This window comes from Aplidium turbinatum, chromosome 2 (genome assembly GCF_918807975.1).
Source record: "Aplidium turbinatum chromosome 2, kaAplTurb1.1, whole genome shotgun sequence".
In the NCBI taxonomy this organism is placed as follows: Eukaryota; Metazoa; Chordata; class Ascidiacea; order Aplousobranchia; family Polyclinidae; genus Aplidium; species Aplidium turbinatum.
The window spans coordinates 2,489,995-2,510,436 of NC_137473.1; positions in this window are offsets into that span (position 1 = coordinate 2,489,995).

The window sequence follows — 20,442 nt, forward strand, 5'->3', positions numbered from 1 at the left end:
CTATCGTTGAAAAGCACAAGCATAGGTCTAACCAACTAAGTTAATACCACGTCCCAAAATACTACTAGCTCCATCTGGTGGCCACCTAAACTTGACCAAATTCAAACCATTATCAAAAGTTTATTTGCAATGATAAAAACATTAAACGACAGCCAATTAAAAGAACATGTTGCTGTTTATTGAAGGGCTAACTTTCATTTTTATATCTTATTCAATATGCGCGCAATCGATGTTCGAAGACAGCCCCCCAACGAAGCTTTTGCCCAATGCATTTCAATGGCGAATCGATCGTCTTCCAGTTCACGCCCTGCGTGATCACGATAATTAATTGTCTCCCATTTATTCATTTCTTGCTCAATTTCAACAGATTTGTTATTGTTGAAAAGCACAAGCATAGATCTAACCAACTAAGTTAATACCAAGTCCCAAAATACTACTAGCTCCATCTGGTGGCCACCTAAACTTGACCAAATTCAAACCATTATCAAAAGTTTGTTTGCAATAATAAAAACAATAATTGACAGCCAATTAAAAGAACATGTTACTGTTTATTGAAGTGCTAACTTTCATTTTTATATCTTATTTAATATATGAGCAATCGTTGTTCGAAGACAGCCCCCCCAACGAAGCTTTTGCCCAATGCATTTCAATGGCGAATCGATCGTCTTCCAGTTCACGCCCTGCGTGATCAATGGCGAATCGATCGTCTTCCAGTTCAAGCCCTGCATGTTCACGATAATTAATTGTCTCCCATTTATTCATTTCTTGCTCAACTTCAACAGATTTGCTATCGTTGAAAAGCACAAGCATAGATCTAACCAACTAAGTTAATACCAAGTCCCAAAATACTACTAGCTCCATCTGGTGGCCACCTAAACTTGACCAAATTCAAACCATTATCAAAAGTTTATTTTTAATGATAAGAACATTAAACGACAGCCAAATAAAAGAACATGTTACTGTTGATTGAAGGGCTAACTTTCATTTTTATATCTTATTCAATATGCGCGCAATCGTTGTTCGAAGACAACCCCCCAACGAAGCTTTTGCCCAATGCATTTCAATGGCGAATCGATCGTCTTCCAGTTCACGCCCTGCATGTTCACGATAATTAATTGTCTCCCATTTATTCATTTCTTGCTCAATTTCAAAAGATTTGCTATCGTTGAAAAGCATAAGCATTGATCTAACCAACTAAATTAATACCAAGTCCCAAATTACTACTAGCTCCATCTGGTGGCCACCTAAACTTGACCATTATCAAATCATTATCAAAAGTTTGTTTGCAATGATAAAAACATTAAACGACAACCAATTAAAAGGACATGTTACTGTTTATTGAAGGGCTAACTTTCATTGTTATACCTTATTTAATATATGAGTAATCGTTGTTCGAAGACAGCCCCCCAACGAAGCTTTTGCCCAATGCATTTCAATGGCGAATCGATCGTCTTCCAGTTCACGCCCTGCATGTTCACGATAATTAATTGTCTCCCATTTATTCATTTCTTGCTCAATTTCAACAGATTTGCTATCGTTGAAAAGCACAAGCATAGATCTAACCAACTAATCTAATACCAAGTCCCAAAATACTACTAGCTTTATCTGGTGGCCACCTAAACTTGACCAAATTCAAACCATTATCAAAAGTTTATTTTAAATGATAAGAACATTAAACGATAACCAAATAAAAGAACATGTTACTGTTGATTGAAGTGCTAACTTTCATTTTTATATCTTATTCAATATGCGCGCAATCGTTGTTCGAAGACAACCCCCCAACGAAGCTTTTGCCCAATGCATTTCAATGGCGAATCGATCGTCTTCCAGTTCACGCCCTGCGTGATCACGATAATTAATTGTCTTGCATTTATTCATTTCTTCCTCAATTTCAACAGATTTGCTATCGTTGAAAAGCACAAGCATAGGTCTAACCAACTAAGTTAATACCAAGTCCCAAAATCCTACTAGCTTCATCTGGTGGCCACCTAAACTTGACCAAATTCAAACCATTATCAAAAGTTTATTTGCAATGATAAAAACATTAAACGACAGCCAATTAAAAGAACATGTTGCTGTTTATTGAAGGGCTAACTTTCATTTTTATATCTTATTCAATATGCGCGCAATCGTTGTTCGAAGACAGCCCCCCAACGAAGCTTTTGCCCAATGCATTTCAATGGCGAATCGATCGTCTTCCAGTTCACGCCCTGCGTGATCACGATAATTAATTGTCTCCCATTTATTCATTTCTTCCTCAATTTCAACAGATTTGCTTTTGTTGAAAAGCACAAGCATAGATCTAACCAACTAAGTTAATACCAAGTCCCAAAATACTACTAGCTTCATCTGGTGGCCACCTAAACTTGACCAATATCAAACCATTATCAAAAGTTTATTTGCAATGATAAAAACATTAAACGACAACCAATTAAAAGGACATGTTACTGTTTATTGAAGGGCTAACTTTCATTGTTATACCTTATTTAATATATGAGTAATCGTTGTTCGAAGACAGCCCCCCAACGAAGCTTTTGCCCAATGCATTTCAATGGCGAATCGATCGTCTTCCAGTTCACGCCCTGCATGTTCACGATAATTAATTGTCTTCCATTTATTCATTTCTTGCTCAATTTCAACAGATTTGCTATCGTTGAAAAGCACAAGCATAGGTCTAACCAACTAAGTTAATACCACGTCCCAAAATACTACTAGCTCCATCTGGTGGCTACCTAAACTTGACCAAATTCAAACCATTATCAAAAGTTTATTTGCAATGATAAAAACATTAAACGACAGCCAATTAAAAGAACATGTTGCTGTTTATTGAAGGGTTAACTTTCATTTTTATATCTTATTCAATATGCGCGCAATCGTTGTTCGAAGACAGCCCCCCAACGAAGCTTTTGCCCAATGCATTTCAATGGCGAATCGATCGTCTTCCAGTTCACGCCCTGCGTGATCACGATAATTAATTGTCTCCCATTTATTCATTTCTTCCTCAATTTCAACAGATTTGCTATTGTTGAAAAGCACAAGCATAGATCTAACCAACTAAGTTAATTCCAAGTCCCAAAATACTACTAGCTTCATCTGGTGGCCACCTAAACTTGATTAAATTCAAACCATTATCAAAAGTTTATTTGCAATAATAAAAACATTAAACGACAGCCAATTAAAAGAACATGTTGCTGTTTATTGAAGTGCTAAGTTTCATTTTTATATCTTATTTAATATATGAGCAATCGTTGTTCGAAGACAGCCCCCCAACGAAGCTTTTGCCCAATGCATTTCAATGGCGAATCGATCGTCTTCCAGTTCAAGCCCTGCATGTTCACGATAATTAATTGTCTCCCATTTATTCATTTCTTGCTCAATTTTAACAGATTTGCTATCGTTGAAAAGCACAAGCATAGGTCTAACCAACTAAGTTAATACCACGTCCCAAAATACTACTAGCTCCATCTGGTGGCTACCTAAACTTGACCAAATTCAAACCATTATCAAAAGTTTATTTGCAATGATAAAAACATTAAACGACAGCCAATTAAAAGAACATGTTGCTGTTTATTGAAGGGTTAACTTTCATTTTTATATCTTATTCAATATGCGCGCAATCGTTGTTCGAAGACAGCCCCCCAACGAAGCTTTTGCCCAATGCATTTCAATGGCGAATCGATCGTCTTCCAGTTCACGCCCTGCGTGATCACGATAATTAATTGTCTCCCATTTATTCATTTCTTCCTCAATTTCAACAGATTTGCTATTGTTGAAAAGCACAAGCATAGATCTAACCAACTAAGTTAATTCCAAGTCCCAAAATACTACTAGCTTCATCTGGTGGCCACCTAAACTTGATTAAATTCAAACCATTATCAAAAGTTTATTTGCAATAATAAAAACATTAAACGACAGCCAATTAAAAGAACATGTTGCTGTTTATTGAAGTGCTAAGTTTCATTTTTATATCTTATTTAATATATGAGCAATCGTTGTTCGAAGACAGCCCCCCAACGAAGCTTTTGCCCAATGCATTTCAATGGCGAATCGATCGTCTTCCAGTTCAAGCCCTGCATGTTCACGATAATTAATTGTCTCCCATTTATTCATTTCTTGCTCAATTTTAACAGATTTGCTATCGTTGAAAAGCACAAGCATAGATCTAACCAACTAAGTTGATACCAAGTCCCAAAATACTACTAGCTTTATCTGGTGGCCACCTAAACTTGACCAAATTCAAACCATTATCAAAAGTTTATTTGCAATGATAAAAACATTAAACTACAGGCAATTAAAAGAACATGTTGCTGTTTATTGAAGGGCTAACTTTCATTTTTATATCTTATTCAATATGCGCGCAATCGTTGTTCGAAGACAGCCCCCCAACGAAGCTTTTGCCCAATGCATTTCAATGGCGAATCGATCGTCTTCCAGTTCACGCCCTGCGTGATCACGATAATTAATTGTCTCCCATTTATTCATTTCTTCCTCAATTTCAACAGATTTGCTATTGTTGAAAAGCACAAGCATAGATCTAACCAACTAAGTTAATACTAAGTCCCAAAATGCTACTAGCTCCATCTGGTGGCCGCCTAAACTTGACCAAATTCAAACCATTATCAAAAGTTTATTTGCAATGATAAAAACATTAAACGACAGCCAATTAAAAGAACATGTTGCTGTTTATTGAAGGGCTAACTTTCATTTTTATATCTTATTCAATATGCGCGCAATCGTTGTTCGAAGACAGCCCCCCAACGAAGCTTTTGCCCAATGCATTTCAATGGCGAATCGATCGTCTTCCAGTTCACGCCCTGCGTGATCACGATAATTAATTGTCTCCCATTTATTCATTTCTTCCTCAATTTCAACAGATTTGCTATTGTTGAAAAGCACAAGCATAGATCTAACCAACTAAGTTAATACCAAGTCCCAAAATACTACTAGCTTCATCTGGTGGCCACCTAAACTTGACCAAATTCAAACCATTATCAAAAATTTATTTGCAATAATAAAAACATTAAACGACAGCCAATTAAAAGAACTTGTTGCTGTTTATTGAAGTGCTAACTTTCATTTTTATATCTTATTTAATATATGAGCAATCGTTGTTCGAAGACAGCCCCCCAACGAAGCTTTTGCCCAATGCATTTCAATGGCGAATCGATCGTCTTCCAGTTCAAGCCCTGCATGTTCACGATAATTAATTGTCTCCCATTTATTCATTTCTTGCTCAATTTCAACAGATTTGCTATCGTTGAAAAGCACAAGCATAGATCTAACCAACTAAGTTAATACCAAGTCCCAAAATACTACTAGCTTTATCTGGTGGCCACCTAAACTTGACCAAATTCAAACCATTATCAAAAGTTTATTTGCAATGATAAAAACAATAAACTACAGCCAATTAAAAGAACATGTTGCTGTTTATTGAAGGGCTAACTTTCATTTTTATATCTTATTCAATATGCGCGCAATCGTTGTTCGAAGACAGCCCCCCAACGAAGCTTTTGCCCAATGCATTTCAATGGCGAATCGATCGTCTTCCAGTTCACGCCCTGCGTGATCACGATAATTAATTGTCTCCCATTTATTCATTTCTTCCTCAATTTCAACAGATTTGCTATTGTTGAAAAGCACAAGCATAGATCTAACCAACTAAGTTAATACTAAGTCCCAAAATACTACTAGCTCCATCTTGTGGCCACCTAAACTTGACCAAATTCAAACCATTATCAAAAGTTTGTTTGTTATAATAAAAACATTAAACGACAGCCAATTAAAAGAACATGTTACTGTTTATTGAAGGGCTAACTTTCATTTTTATATCTTATTCAATATGCGCGCAATCGTTGTTCGAAGACAGCCCCCCAACGAAGCTTTTGCCCAATGCATTTCAATGGCGAATCGATCGTCTTCCAGTTCACGCCCTGCGTGATCACGATAATTATTCGTCTCCCATTTATTCATTTCTTGCTCAATATCAAAAGATTTGCTATCGTTGAAAAGCACAAGCATAGATCTAACCAACTAAGTTAATACCAAGTCCAAAAATACTACTAGCTTTATCTGGTGGCTACCTAAACTTGACCAAATTCAAACCATTATCAAAAGTTTGTTTGCAATAATACAAACATTAAACGACAGCCAATTAAAAGAACATGTTGCTGTTTATTGAAGTGCTAACTTTCATTTTTATATCTTATTTAATATATGAGCAATCGTTGTTCGAAGACAGCCCCCCAACGGAGCTTTTGCCCAATGCATTTCAATGGCGAATCGATCGTCTTCCAGTTCACGCCCTGCGTGATCAATGACGAATCGATCGTCTTCCAGTTCAAGCCCTGCATGTTCACGATAATTAATTGTCTCCCATTTATTCATTTCTTGCTCAATTTCAACAGATTTGCTATCGTTGAAAAGCACAAGCATAGATCTAACCAACTAAGTTAATACCAAGTCCCAAAATACTACTAGCTTTATCTGGTGGCCACCTAAACTTGACCAAATTTAAACCATTATCAAAAGTTTATTTGCAATGAAAAAAACAATAAACTACAGCCAATTAAAAGAACATGTTGCTGTTTATTGAAGGGCTACCTTTCATTTTTATATCTTATTCAATATGCGCGCAATCGTTGTTCGAAGACAGCCCCCCAACGAAGCTTTTGCCCAATGCATTTCAATGGCGAATCGATCGTCTTCCAGTTCACGCCCTGCGTGATCACGATAATTAATTGTCTCCCATTTATTCATTTCTTCCTCAATTTCAACAGATTTGCTATTGTTGAAAAGCACAAGCATAGATCTAACCAACTAAGTTAATACCAAGTCCCAAAATACTACTAGCTTCATCTGGTGGCCACCTAAACTTGACCAAATTCAAACCATTATCAAAAATTTATTTGCAATAATAAAAACATTAAACGACAGCCAATTAAAAGAACTTGTTGCTGTTTATTGAAGTGCTAACTTTCATTTTTATATCTTATTTAATATATGAGCAATCGTTGTTCGAAGACAGCCCCCCAACGAAGCTTTTGCCCAATGCATTTCAATGGCGAATCGATCGTCTTCCAGTTCAAGCCCTGCATGTTCACGATAATTAATTGTCTCCCATTTATTCATTTCTTGCTCAATTTCAACAGATTTGCTATCGTTGAAAAGCACAAGCATAGATCTAACCAACTAAGTTAATACCAAGTCCCAAAATACTACTAGCTTTATCTGGTGGCCACCTAAACTTGACCAAATTCAAACCATTATCAAAAGTTTATTTGCAATGATAAAAACAATAAACTACAGCCAATTAAAAGAACATGTTGCTGTTTATTGAAGGGCTAACTTTCATTTTTATATCTTATTCAATATGCGCGCAATCGTTGTTCGAAGACAGCCCCCCAACGAAGCTTTTGCCCAATGCATTTCAATGGCGAATCGATCGTCTTCCAGTTCACGCCCTGCGTGATCACGATAATTAATTGTCTCCCATTTATTCATTTCTTCCTCAATTTCAACAGATTTGCTATTGTTGAAAAGCACAAGCATAGATCTAACCAACTAAGTTAATACTAAGTCCCAAAATACTACTAGCTCCATCTTGTGGCCACCTAAACTTGACCAAATTCAAACCATTATCAAAAGTTTGTTTGTTATAATAAAAACATTAAACGACAGCCAATTAAAAGAACATGTTACTGTTTATTGAAGGGCTAACTTTCATTTTTATATCTTATTCAATATGCGCGCAATCGTTGTTCGAAGACAGCCCCCCAACGAAGCTTTTGCCCAATGCATTTCAATGGCGAATCGATCGTCTTCCAGTTCACGCCCTGCGTGATCACGATAATTATTCGTCTCCCATTTATTCATTTCTTGCTCAATTTCAAAAGATTTGCTATCGTTGAAAAGCACAAGCATAGATCTAACCAACTAAGTTAATACCAAGTCCAAAAATACTACTAGCTTTATCTGGTGGCTACCTAAACTTGACCAAATTCAAACCATTATCAAAAGTTTGTTTGCAATAATACAAACATTAAACGACAGCCAATTAAAAGAACATGTTGCTGTTTATTGAAGTGCTAACTTTCATTTTTATATCTTATTTAATATATGAGCAATCGTTGTTCGAAGACAGCCCCCCAACGGAGCTTTTGCCCAATGCATTTCAATGGCGAATCGATCGTCTTCCAGTTCACGCCCTGCGTGATCAATGACGAATCGATCGTCTTCCAGTTCAAGCCCTGCATGTTCACGATAATTAATTGTCTCCCATTTATTCATTTCTTGCTCAATTTCAACAGATTTGCTATCGTTGAAAAGCACAAGCATAGATCTAACCAACTAAGTTAATACCAAGTCCCAAAATACTACTAGCTTTATCTGGTGGCCACCTAAACTTGACCAAATTTAAACCATTATCAAAAGTTTATTTGCAATGAAAAAAACAATAAACTACAGCCAATTAAAAGAACATGTTGCTGTTTATTGAAGGGCTACCTTTCATTTTTATATCTTATTCAATATGCGCGCAATCGTTGTTCGAAGACAGCCCCCCAACGAAGCTTTTGCCCAATGCATTTCAATGGCGAATCGATCGTCTTCCAGTTCACGCCCTGCGTGATCACGATAATTAATTGTCTCCTATTTATTCATTTCTTCCTCAATTTCAACAGATTTGCTATTGTTAAAAAGCACAAGCATAGATCTAACCAACTAAGTTAGTACCAAGTCCCAAAATACTACTAGCTCTATCTGGTGGCCACCTAAACTTGACCAAATTCAAACCAATATCAAAAGTTTATTTGCAATAATAAAAACATTAAACGACAGCCAATTAAAAGAACATGTTATTGTTTATTGAAGGGCTAACTTTCATTTTTATATCTTATTCAATATACGCGCAATCGTTGTTCGAAGACAGCCCCCCAACGAAGCTTTTGCCCAATGCATTTCAATGGCGAATCGATCGTCTTCCAGTTCACGCCCTGCGTGATCACGATAATTAATTGTCTCCCATTTATTCATTTCTTGCTCAAATTCAACAGATTTGCTATCGTTGAAAAGCACAAGCATAGATCTAATTAACTAAATTAATACCAAGTCCCAAAATACTACTAGCTTTATCTGGTGGCCACCTAAACTTGACCAAATTCAAACCATTATCAAAAGTTTATTTTAAATGATAAGAACATTAAACGACAGCCAAATAAAAGAACATGTTACTGTTGATTGAAGTGCCAACTTTCATTTTTATATCTTATTCAATATGCGCGCAATCGTTGTTCGAAGACAGCCCCCCAACGAAGCTTTTGCCCAATGCATTTCAATGGCGAATCGATCGTCTTCCAGTTCACGCCCTGCGTGATCAATGGCGAATCGATCGTCTTCCAGTTCAAGCCCTGCATGTTCACGATAATTAATTGTCTTCCATTTATTCATTTCTTGCTCAATTTCAACAGATTTGCTATCGTTGCAAAGCACAAGCATAGATCTAACCAACTAAGTTAATACCACGTCCCAAAATACTACTGGCTTTATCTGGTGGCCACCTAAACTTGACCAAGTTCAAACCATTATCAAAAGTTTATTTTAAATGATAAGAATATTAAACGACAGCCAAATAAAAGAACATGTTACTGTTGATTGAAGTGTTAACTTTCATTTTTATATCTTATTCAATATGCGCGCAATCGTTGTTCGGATACAACACCCCAACGAAGCTTTTGCCCAATGCATTTCAATGGCGAATCGATCGTCTTCCAGTTCACGCCCTGCGTGATCACGATAATTAATTGTTTCCCATTTATTCATTTCTTGCTCAATTTCAACAGATTTGCTATCGTTGAAAAGCACAAGCATAGATCTAACCAACTAATCTAATACCAAGTCCCAAAATATTACTAGCTCTATCTGGTGGCCACCTAAACTTGACCAAATTCAAACCATTATCAAAAGTTTATTTGCAATGATAAAAACATTAAACGACAACCAATTAAAAGGACATGTTACTGTTTATTGAAGGGCTAACTTTCATTGTTATACCTTATTTAATATATGAGTAATCGTTGTTCGAAGACAGCCCCCCAACGAAGCTTTTGCCCAATGCATTTCAATGGCGAATCGATCGTCTTCCAGTTCACGCCCTGCATGTTCACGATAATTAATTGTCTTCCATTTATTCATTTCTTGCTCAATTTCAACAGATTTGCTATCGTTGAAAAGCACAAGCATAGGTCTAACCAACTAAGTTAATACCACGTCCCAAAATACTACTAGCTCCATCTGGTGGCTACCTAAACTTGACCAAATTCAAACCATTATCAAAAGTTTATTTGCAATGATAAAAACATTAAACCACAGCCAATTAAAAGAACATGTTGCTGTTTATTGAAGGGCTAACTTTCATTTTTATATCTTATTCAATATGCGCGCAATCGTTGTTCGAAGACAGCCCCCCAACGAAGCTTTTGCCCAATGCATTTCAATGGCGAATCGATCGTCTTCCAGTTCACGCCCTGCGTGATCACGATAATTAATTGTCTCCCATTTATTCATTTCTTCCTCAATTTCAACAGATTTGCTATTGTTGAAAAGCACAAGCATAGATCTAACCAACTAAGTTAATTCCAAGTCCCAAAATACTACTAGCTTCATCTGGTGGCCACCTAAACTTGATTAAATTCAAACCATTATCAAAAGTTTATTTGCAATAATAAAAACATTAAACGACAGCCAATTAAAAGAACATGTTGCTGTTTATTGAAGTGCTAAGTTTCATTTTTATATCTTATTTAATATATGAGCAATCGTTGTTCGAAGACAGCCCCCCAACGAAGCTTTTGCCCAATGCATTTCAATGGCGAATCGATCGTCTTCCAGTTCAAGCCCTGCATGTTCACGATAATTAATTGTCTCCCATTTATTCATTTCTTGCTCAATTTTAACAGATTTGCTATCGTTGAAAAGCACAAGCATAGATCTAACCAACTAAGTTGATACCAAGTCCCAAAATACTACTAGCTTTATCTGGTGGCCACCTAAACTTGACCAAATTCAAACCATTATCAAAAGTTTATTTGCAATGATAAAAACATTAAACTACAGCCAATTAAAAGAACATGTTGCTGTTTATTGAAGGGCTAACTTTCATTTTTATATCTTATTCAATATGCGCGCAATCGTTGTTCGAAGACAGCCCCCCAACGAAGCTTTTGCCCAATGCATTTCAATGGCGAATCGATCGTCTTCCAGTTCACGCCCTGCGTGATCACGATAATTAATTGTCTCCCATTTATTCATTTCTTCCTCAATTTCAACAGATTTGCTATTGTTGAAAAGCACAAGCATAGATCTAACCAACTAAGTTAATTCCAAGTCCCAAAATACTACTAGCTTCATCTGGTGGCCACCTAAACTTGATTAAATTCAAACCATTATCAAAAGTTTATTTGCAATAATAAAAACATTAAACGACAGCCAATTAAAAGAACATGTTGCTGTTTATTGAAGTGCTAAGTTTCATTTTTATATCTTATTTAATATATGAGCAATCGTTGTTCGAAGACAGCCCCCCAACGAAGCTTTTGCCCAATGCATTTCAATGGCGAATCGATCGTCTTCCAGTTCAAGCCCTGCATGTTCACGATAATTAATTGTCTCCCATTTATTCATTTCTTGCTCAATTTTAACAGATTTGCTATCGTTGAAAAGCACAAGCATAGATCTAACCAACTAAGTTGATACCAAGTCCCAAAATACTACTAGCTTTATCTGGTGGCCACCTAAACTTGACCAAATTCAAACCATTATCAAAAGTTTATTTGCAATGATAAAAACATTAAACTACAGCCAATTAAAAGAACATGTTGCTGTTTATTGAAGGGCTAACTTTCATTTTTATATCTTATTCAATATGCGCGCAATCGTTGTTCGAAGACAGCCCCCCAACGAAGCTTTTGCCCAATGCATTTCAATGGCGAATCGATCGTCTTCCAGTTCACGCCCTGCGTGATCACGATAATTAATTGTCTCCCATTTATTCATTTCTTCCTCAATTTCAACAGATTTGCTATTGTTGAAAAGCACAAGCATAGATCTAACCAACTAAGTTAATTCCAAGTCCCAAAATACTACTAGCTTCATCTGGTGGCCACCTAAACTTGATTAAATTCAAACCATTATCAAAAGTTTATTTGCAATAATAAAAACATTAAACGACAGCCAATTAAAAGAACATGTTGCTGTTTATTGAAGTGCTAAGTTTCATTTTTATATCTTATTTAATATATGAGCAATCGTTGTTCGAAGACAGCCCCCCAACGAAGCTTTTGCCCAATGCATTTCAATGGCGAATCGATCGTCTTCCAGTTCAAGCCCTGCATGTTCACGATAATTAATTGTCTCCCATTTATTCATTTCTTGCTCAATTTTAACAGATTTGCTATCGTTGAAAAGCACAAGCATAGATCTAACCAACTAAGTTGATACCAAGTCCCAAAATACTACTAGCTTTATCTGGTGGCCACCTAAACTTGACCAAATTCAAACCATTATCAAAAGTTTATTTGCAATGATAAAAACATTAAACTACAGCCAATTAAAAGAACATGTTGCTGTTTATTGAAGGGCTAACTTTCATTTTTATATCTTATTCAATATGCGCGCAATCGTTGTTCGAAGACAGCCCCCCAACGAAGCTTTTGCCCAATGCATTTCAATGGCGAATCGATCGTCTTCCAGTTCACGCCCTGCGTGATCACGATAATTAATTGTCTCCCATTTATTCATTTCTTCCTCAATTTCAACAGATTTGCTATTGTTGAAAAGCACAAGCATAGATCTAACCAACTAAGTTAATACTAAGTCCCAAAATGCTACTAGCTCCATCTGGTGGCCGCCTAAACTTGACCAAATTCAAACCATTATCAAAAGTTTATTTGCAATGATAAAAACATTAAACGACAGCCAATTAAAAGAACATGTTGCTGTTTATTGAAGGGCTAACTTTCATTTTTATATCTTATTCAATATGCGCGCAATCGTTGTTCGAAGACAGCCCCCCAACGAAGCTTTTGCCCAATGCATTTCAATGGCGAATCGATCGTCTTCCAGTTCACGCCCTGCGTGATCACGATAATTAATTGTCTCCCATTTATTCATTTCTTCCTCAATTTCAACAGATTTGCTATTGTTGAAAAGCACAAGCATAGATCTAACCAACTAAGTTAATACCAAGTCCCAAAATACTACTAGCTTCATCTGGTGGCCACCTAAACTTGACCAAATTCAAACCAATATCAAAAATTTATTTGCAATAATAAAAACATTAAACGACAGCCAATTAAAAGAACTTGTTGCTGTTTATTGAAGTGCTAACTTTCATTTTTATATCTTATTTATTATATGAGCAATCGTTGTTCGAAGACAGCCCCCCAACGAAGCTTTTGCCCAATGCATTTCAATGGCGAATCGATCGTCTTCCAGTTCAAGCCCTGCATGTTCACGATAATTAATTGTCTCCCATTTATTCATTTCTTGCTCAATTTCAACAGATTTGCTATCGTTGAAAAGCACAAGCATAGATCTAACCAACTAAGTTAATACCAAGTCCCAAAATACTACTAGCTTTATCTGGTGGCCACCTAAACTTGACCAAATTCAAACCATTATCAAAAGTTTGTTTGCAATGATAAAAACAATAAACTACAGCCAATTAAAAGAACATGTTGCTGTTTATTGAAGGGCTAACTTTCATTTTTATATCTTATTCAATATGCGCGCAATCGTTGTTCGAAGACAGCCCCCCAACGAAGCTTTTGCCCAATGCATTTCAATGGCGAATCGATCGTCTTCCAGTTCACGCCCTGCGTGATCACGATAATTAATTGTCTCCCATTTATTCATTTCTTCCTCAATTTCAACAGATTTGCTATTGTTGAAAAGCACAAGCATAGATCTAACCAACTAAGTTAATACTAAGTCCCAAAATACTACTAGCTCCATCTTGTGGCCACCTAAACTTGACCAAATTCAAACCATTATCAAAAGTTTGTTTGTTATAATAAAAACATTAAACGACAGCCAATTAAAAGAACATGTTACTGTTTATTGAAGGGCTAACTTTCATTTTTATATCTTATTCAATATGCGCGCAATCGTTGTTCGAAGACAGCCCCCCAACGAAGCTTTTGCCCAATGCATTTCAATGGCGAATCGATCGTCTTCCAGTTCACGCCCTGCGTGATCACGATAATTATTCGTCTCCCATTTATTCATTTCTTGCTCAATTTCAAAAGATTTGCTATCGTTGAAAAGCACAAGCATAGATCTAACCAACTAAGTTAATACCAAGTCCAAAAATACTACTAGCTTTATCTGGTGGCTACCTAAACTTGACCAAATTCAAACCATTATCAAAAGTTTGTTTGCAATAATACAAACATTAAACGACAGCCAATTAAAAGAACATGTTGCTGTTTATTGAAGTGCTAACTTTCATTTTTATATCTTATTTAATATATGAGCAATCGTTGTTCGAAGACAGCCCCCCAACGGAGCTTTTGCCCAATGCATTTCAATGGCGAATCGATCGTCTTCCAGTTCACGCCCTGCGTGATCAATGACGAATCGATCGTCTTCCAGTTCAAGCCCTGCATGTTCACGATAATTAATTGTCTCCCATTTATTCATTTCTTGCTCAATTTCAACAGATTTGCTATCGTTGAAAAGCACAAGCATAGATCTAACCAACTAAGTTAATACCAAGTCCCAAAATACTACTAGCTTTATCTGGTGGCCACCTAAACTTGACCAAATTTAAACCATTATCAAAAGTTTATTTGCAATGAAAAAAACAATAAACTACAGCCAATTAAAAGAACATGTTGCTGTTTATTGAAGGGCTACCTTTCATTTTTATATCTTATTCAATATGCGCGCAATCGTTGTTCGAAGACAGCCCCCCAACGAAGCTTTTGCCCAATGCATTTCAATGGCGAATCGATCGTCTTCCAGTTCACGCCCTGCGTGATCACGATAATTAATTGTCTCCTATTTATTCATTTCTTCCTCAATTTCAACAGATTTGCTATTGTTAAAAAGCACAAGCATAGATCTAACCAACTAAGTTAGTACCAAGTCCCAAAATACTACTAGCTCTATCTGGTGGCCACCTAAACTTGACCAAATTCAAACCAATATCAAAAGTTTATTTGCAATAATAAAAACATTAAACGACAGCCAATTAAAAGAACATGTTATTGTTTATTGAAGGGCTAACTTTCATTTTTATATCTTATTCAATATGCGCGCAATCGTTGTTCGAAGACAGCCCCCCAACGAAGCTTTTGCCCAATGCATTTCAATGGCGAATCGATCGTCTTCCAGTTCACGCCCTGCGTGATCAATGGCGAATCGATCGTCTTCCAGTTCAAGCCCTGCATGTTCACGATAATTAATTGTCTTCCATTTATTCATTTCTTGCTCAATTTCAACAGATTTGCTATCGTTGCAAAGCACAAGCATAGATCTAACCAACTAAGTTAATACCACGTCCCAAAATACTACTGGCTTTATCTGGTGGCCACCTAAACTTGACCAAGTTCAAACCATTATCAAAAGTTTATTTTAAATGATAAGAATATTAAACGACAGCCAAATAAAAGAACATGTTACTGTTGATTGAAGTGTTAACTTTCATTTTTATATCTTATTCAATATGCGCGCAATCGTTGTTCGGATACAACACCCCAACGAAGCTTTTGCCCAATGCATTTCAATGGCGAATCGATCGTCTTCCAGTTCACGCCCTGCGTGATCACGATAATTAATTGTTTCCCATTTATTCATTTCTTGCTCAATTTCAACAGATTTGCTATCGTTGAAAAGCACAAGCATAGATCTAACCAACTAATCTAATACCAAGTCCCAAAATACTACTAGCTCTATCTGGTGGCCACCTAAACTTGACCAAATTCAAACCATTATCAAAAGTTTATTTGCAATGATAAAAACATTAAACTACAGCCAATTAAAAGAACATGTTGCTGTTTATTGAAGTGCTAACTTTCATTTTTATATCTTATTTAATATATGAGCAATCGTTGTTCGAAGACAGCCCCCCAACGAAGCTTTTGCCCAATGCATTTCAATGGCGAATCGATCGTCTTCCAGTTCACGCCCTGCGTGATCAATGGCGAATCGATCGTCTTCCAGTTCAAGCCCTGCATGTTCACGATAATTAATTGTCTCCCATTTATTCATTTCTTGCTCAATTTCAACATATTTGCAATCGTTGAAAAGCACAAGCATAGATCTAACCAACTAAGTTAATACCAAGTCCCAAAATACTACTAGCTCCATCTGGTGGCCACCTAAACTTGACCAAATTCAAACCATTATCAAAAGTTTATTTGCAATGATAAAAACATTAAATGACAACCAATTAAAAGAACATGTAACTGTTTATTGAAGAGCTAACTTTCATTTTTATATCTTATTTAATATATGAGCAATCGTTGTTCGAAGACAGCCCCCCAACGAAGCTTTTGCACAATGCATTTCAATGACAAATCGATCGTCTTTCTGGATTCACATTGCGTGATCGCGACGATTAATTGTCTCCCATTTATAATGAAAAAATGCTAAAGTCATAAAAAGGATTAGGATCAGGCACACAAATAGCCTAATTGGTGGTGTAATGGCTTGTCCGAATCAAGTAATGTAACAAACACTGATCAATAAGAAAACGATGTGTGCTCTGGAGCGGTGTAGAACTTTGATCCTTTGTGAGGTCGTAGGAGAATTTTTGTCACTCGGCCCTCAGTCGACATCAACTGGAAAAGCTCGGTTGAGGAAGCAAGTGATGTCAGCTCCAAGTGCAGGAGCCAGAAAATTGTTCCTATTTGGATGGAGAAACCTCTGCAAATAATAAAAAGCAACAACAACCAGCGAGACAGTGGGTGCGGATCCTTATATTTTGTTCAATGCTTAGCCAAGAAATTTTTTCACAACAGATAGGCTAAGCCTAATAAACCTAGGCTTAAATATGGATCAAAGGAAAGTAACGAAACCGTAAGGAAATGACTTGGGCTTGCATTCTCGTGTTCTTTCATTACCACACGAAGTCATTTTCCCAAAGGCATCCGTGTGTGTAAACAAAATGATTCATAGGTCCAAATTTTAAACGTTGACACACAAAAATCATGTTACAAACGTAAGTTAAAAAAGTTATTTTGTTTCATCTGACATTGCACTTTTGTTAGCCTAATTTGTTTGTTATAGAATAAATATCACAAAGTATGTGGGCAGCAACTCTTTTTTATCATTAGGTAGCCCTGAAAAGGGCTGTTTTTTTTTGGCAAATGGACGATGTGGCGGCTACAGTAAGGGGTAGGACTCCCTTATGGCGCATAGAACTTCAGGAAAATGTCGTCCCCGTGGAAACTGATGTCGCCACATAAATTCATCAAGATACCCAGGTATCATGTGCCTTGTGGTGCCACCCATTCTTTTAAATTTCCGTTTACAATTCAGCCACAGGTTTTCAATGTGGCTCGTGAACCCCTGTGGCCGAAACATAATGATGGTGATTGTTGACCGTTTGGTGGCGATATCCAAGATCTAAAAAAATACGAAAGCAACTTTAAATAAATTTCAGCGTAAAATGCTTGCTGCAACGGTTTCCAAATAGAAATAACAAAAACATGTTAAATTGGTAAATTTATTTTTAATGGATGCATAATTCTTTTGACATGAGCCATCGTGCTTTTTGAAAAGGAGCTGTGCAGTTAAGTGGCGAGGTCAGTTGATTGTTTTTTCTGCTCCCAAAGTAACTTTAAATGGTTAACTGTTGTTAACAGTTTTTACACTATGAATAAGTTGTATCAAGTGGGACCTGGCATGACAGTTTAAGCCATATGGTTGGATCTGATGCTATCACAACAGAAAAGTACATATTGTACTGTAATATGTCTTCAGACAAGCTAAACACAAACTGGTGTTTGAATGACCAATGGGCTGTGCAAGCAATCACTTTTGGGACATATTCCTACGTTATTTTAAGGCTGAAAGGAATTTTTTTCACTTAAAAAGTATTTTTCACTAGGGATGTAGATAAGAGCTACTGCTTTATTTTGTACAATCTTGAAAAGCCTTATTACACTACACTTTGCTATAGATCATGGCAAAAGTATATAGGCTACCTTTTTAGATTTTAATTCATTGAACCTTTAAAGTGTCTTATTTCATCATGTCTGAAAAGAAAAGCGGGTCTATTTATTGATGAATACCAAGAAAACAAGTTCTGCTTCTTTTTCTCTTGAGTCTCTTTCATTCCATCATACCCTTGACAATCAATTGATGTATCTAGCAAAGTGTCCCCTGGGACATAGCCCCTTGTCCCATTGATCATGTATGTAAGCAACCTATGGGACAGTTATCTGACACTTTTTAATAATGAAAAAAACAAAACAATAAAGAATATTAGCCTACAGTCATCACTGTTTTGATTTCATGTTATGAAACAATGACTAAACTTTGCAATAAAATTGCTTTAGTTCATGATTTGCTTTAAAATAACGTTTATTAGAAATAATGTCATATTCGTCCCATAGGTGCCACATCTCCCCTACACATTTTTACTCACAGTACACCTAGTCTACACAAATGTGTAATCTACATGCACTTTATGTACTTCATCCAATCCATTTAATGTTTAACATAATCTACGTTAAGTGTTTACATGTTAGTGTATGTCATTTTAAAATAGAACTACAAGAAACACTCACTAGACAAGTTGGAGTATCCACCCCATTCATCGAAATGAATCTCTGTTTCTGGTGCGATGTGGCGTAGAATTTCAGCCTCCAGTGTAGCCCTGTCCCGCCGCGGTACCATTACGACGAAGCATTCTCTAAGCTAGTAGTATTTTGGGACTTGGTATTAACTTAGTTGGTTAGATCTATGCTTGTGCTTTTCAACGATAGCAAATCTGTTGAAATTGAGCAAGAAATGAATAAATGGGAGACAATTAATTATCGTGATCACGCAGGGCGTGAACTGGAGGACGATCGATTCGCCATTGAAATGCATTGGGCAAAAGCTTCGTTGGGGGGCTGTCTTCGAATAACGATTGCGCGCATATTGAATAAGATATAAAAATGAAAGTTAAAACTTCAATAAACAGCAACATGTTCTTTTAATTGGCTGTCGTTTAATGTTTTTATCATTGCAAATAAACTTTTGATAATGGTTTGAAATTGGTCAAGTTTAGGTAGCCACCAGATAAAGCTAGTAGTATTTTGGGACTTGGTATTAATTTAGTTGGTTAGATCTATGCTTGTGCTTTTCAACGATAGCAAATCTTTTAAAATTGAGCAAGAAATGAATAAATGGGAGACGAATAATTATCGTGATCACGCAAGGCGTGAACTGGAAGACGATCGATTCGCCATTGATCACGCAGGGCGTGAACTGGAAGACGATCGATTCGCCATTGAAATGCATTGGGCAAAAGCTTCGTTGGGGGCTGTCTTCGAATAACGATTGCGCGCATATTGAATAAGATATAAAAATGAAAGTTAGCACTTCAATAAACAATAACATGTTCTTTTAATTGGTTGTCGTTTAATGTTTTTATCATTGCAAATAAATTTTTAATAATGGTTTGAATTTGGTCAAGTTTAGGTGGCCACCAGATGGAGCTAGTGTATTTTGGGACTTGGTATTAACTTAGTTGGTTAGATCTATGCTTGTGCTTTTCAACAATAGCAAATCTGTTGAAATTGAGCAAGAAATGAATAAATGGAAGACAATTAATTATCGTGATCACGCAGGGCGTGAACTGGAAGACGATCGATTCGCCATTGAAATGCATTGGGCAAAAGCTTCGTTGGGGGGCTGTCTTCGAACAACGATTGCGCGCATATTGAATAAGATATAAAAATGAAAGTTAGCACTTCAATAAACAGCAACATGTTCTTTTAATTGGCTGTCGTTTAATGTTTTTATCATTGCAAATAAACTTTTGATAATGGTTTGAATTTGGTCAAGTTTAGGTGGCCACCAGATGGAGCTAATAGTATTTTGGGACTTGGTATTAATTTAGTTGGTTAGATCTATGCTTGTGCTTTTCAACGATAGCAAATCTGTTGAAATTGAGCAAGAAATGAATAAATGGGAGACGAATAATTATCGTGATCACGCAGGGCTTGAACTGGAAGACGATCGATTCGCCATTGATCACGCAGGGCGTGAACTGGATGACGATCGATTCGCCATTGAAATGCATTGGGCAAAAGCTTCGTTGGGGGGCTGTCTTTGAACAACGATTGCTCATATATTAAATAAGGTATAACAATGAAAGTTAGCACTTCAATAAACAGTAACATGTTCTTTTAATTGGCTGTCGTTTAATGTTTTTATCATTGCAAATGAACT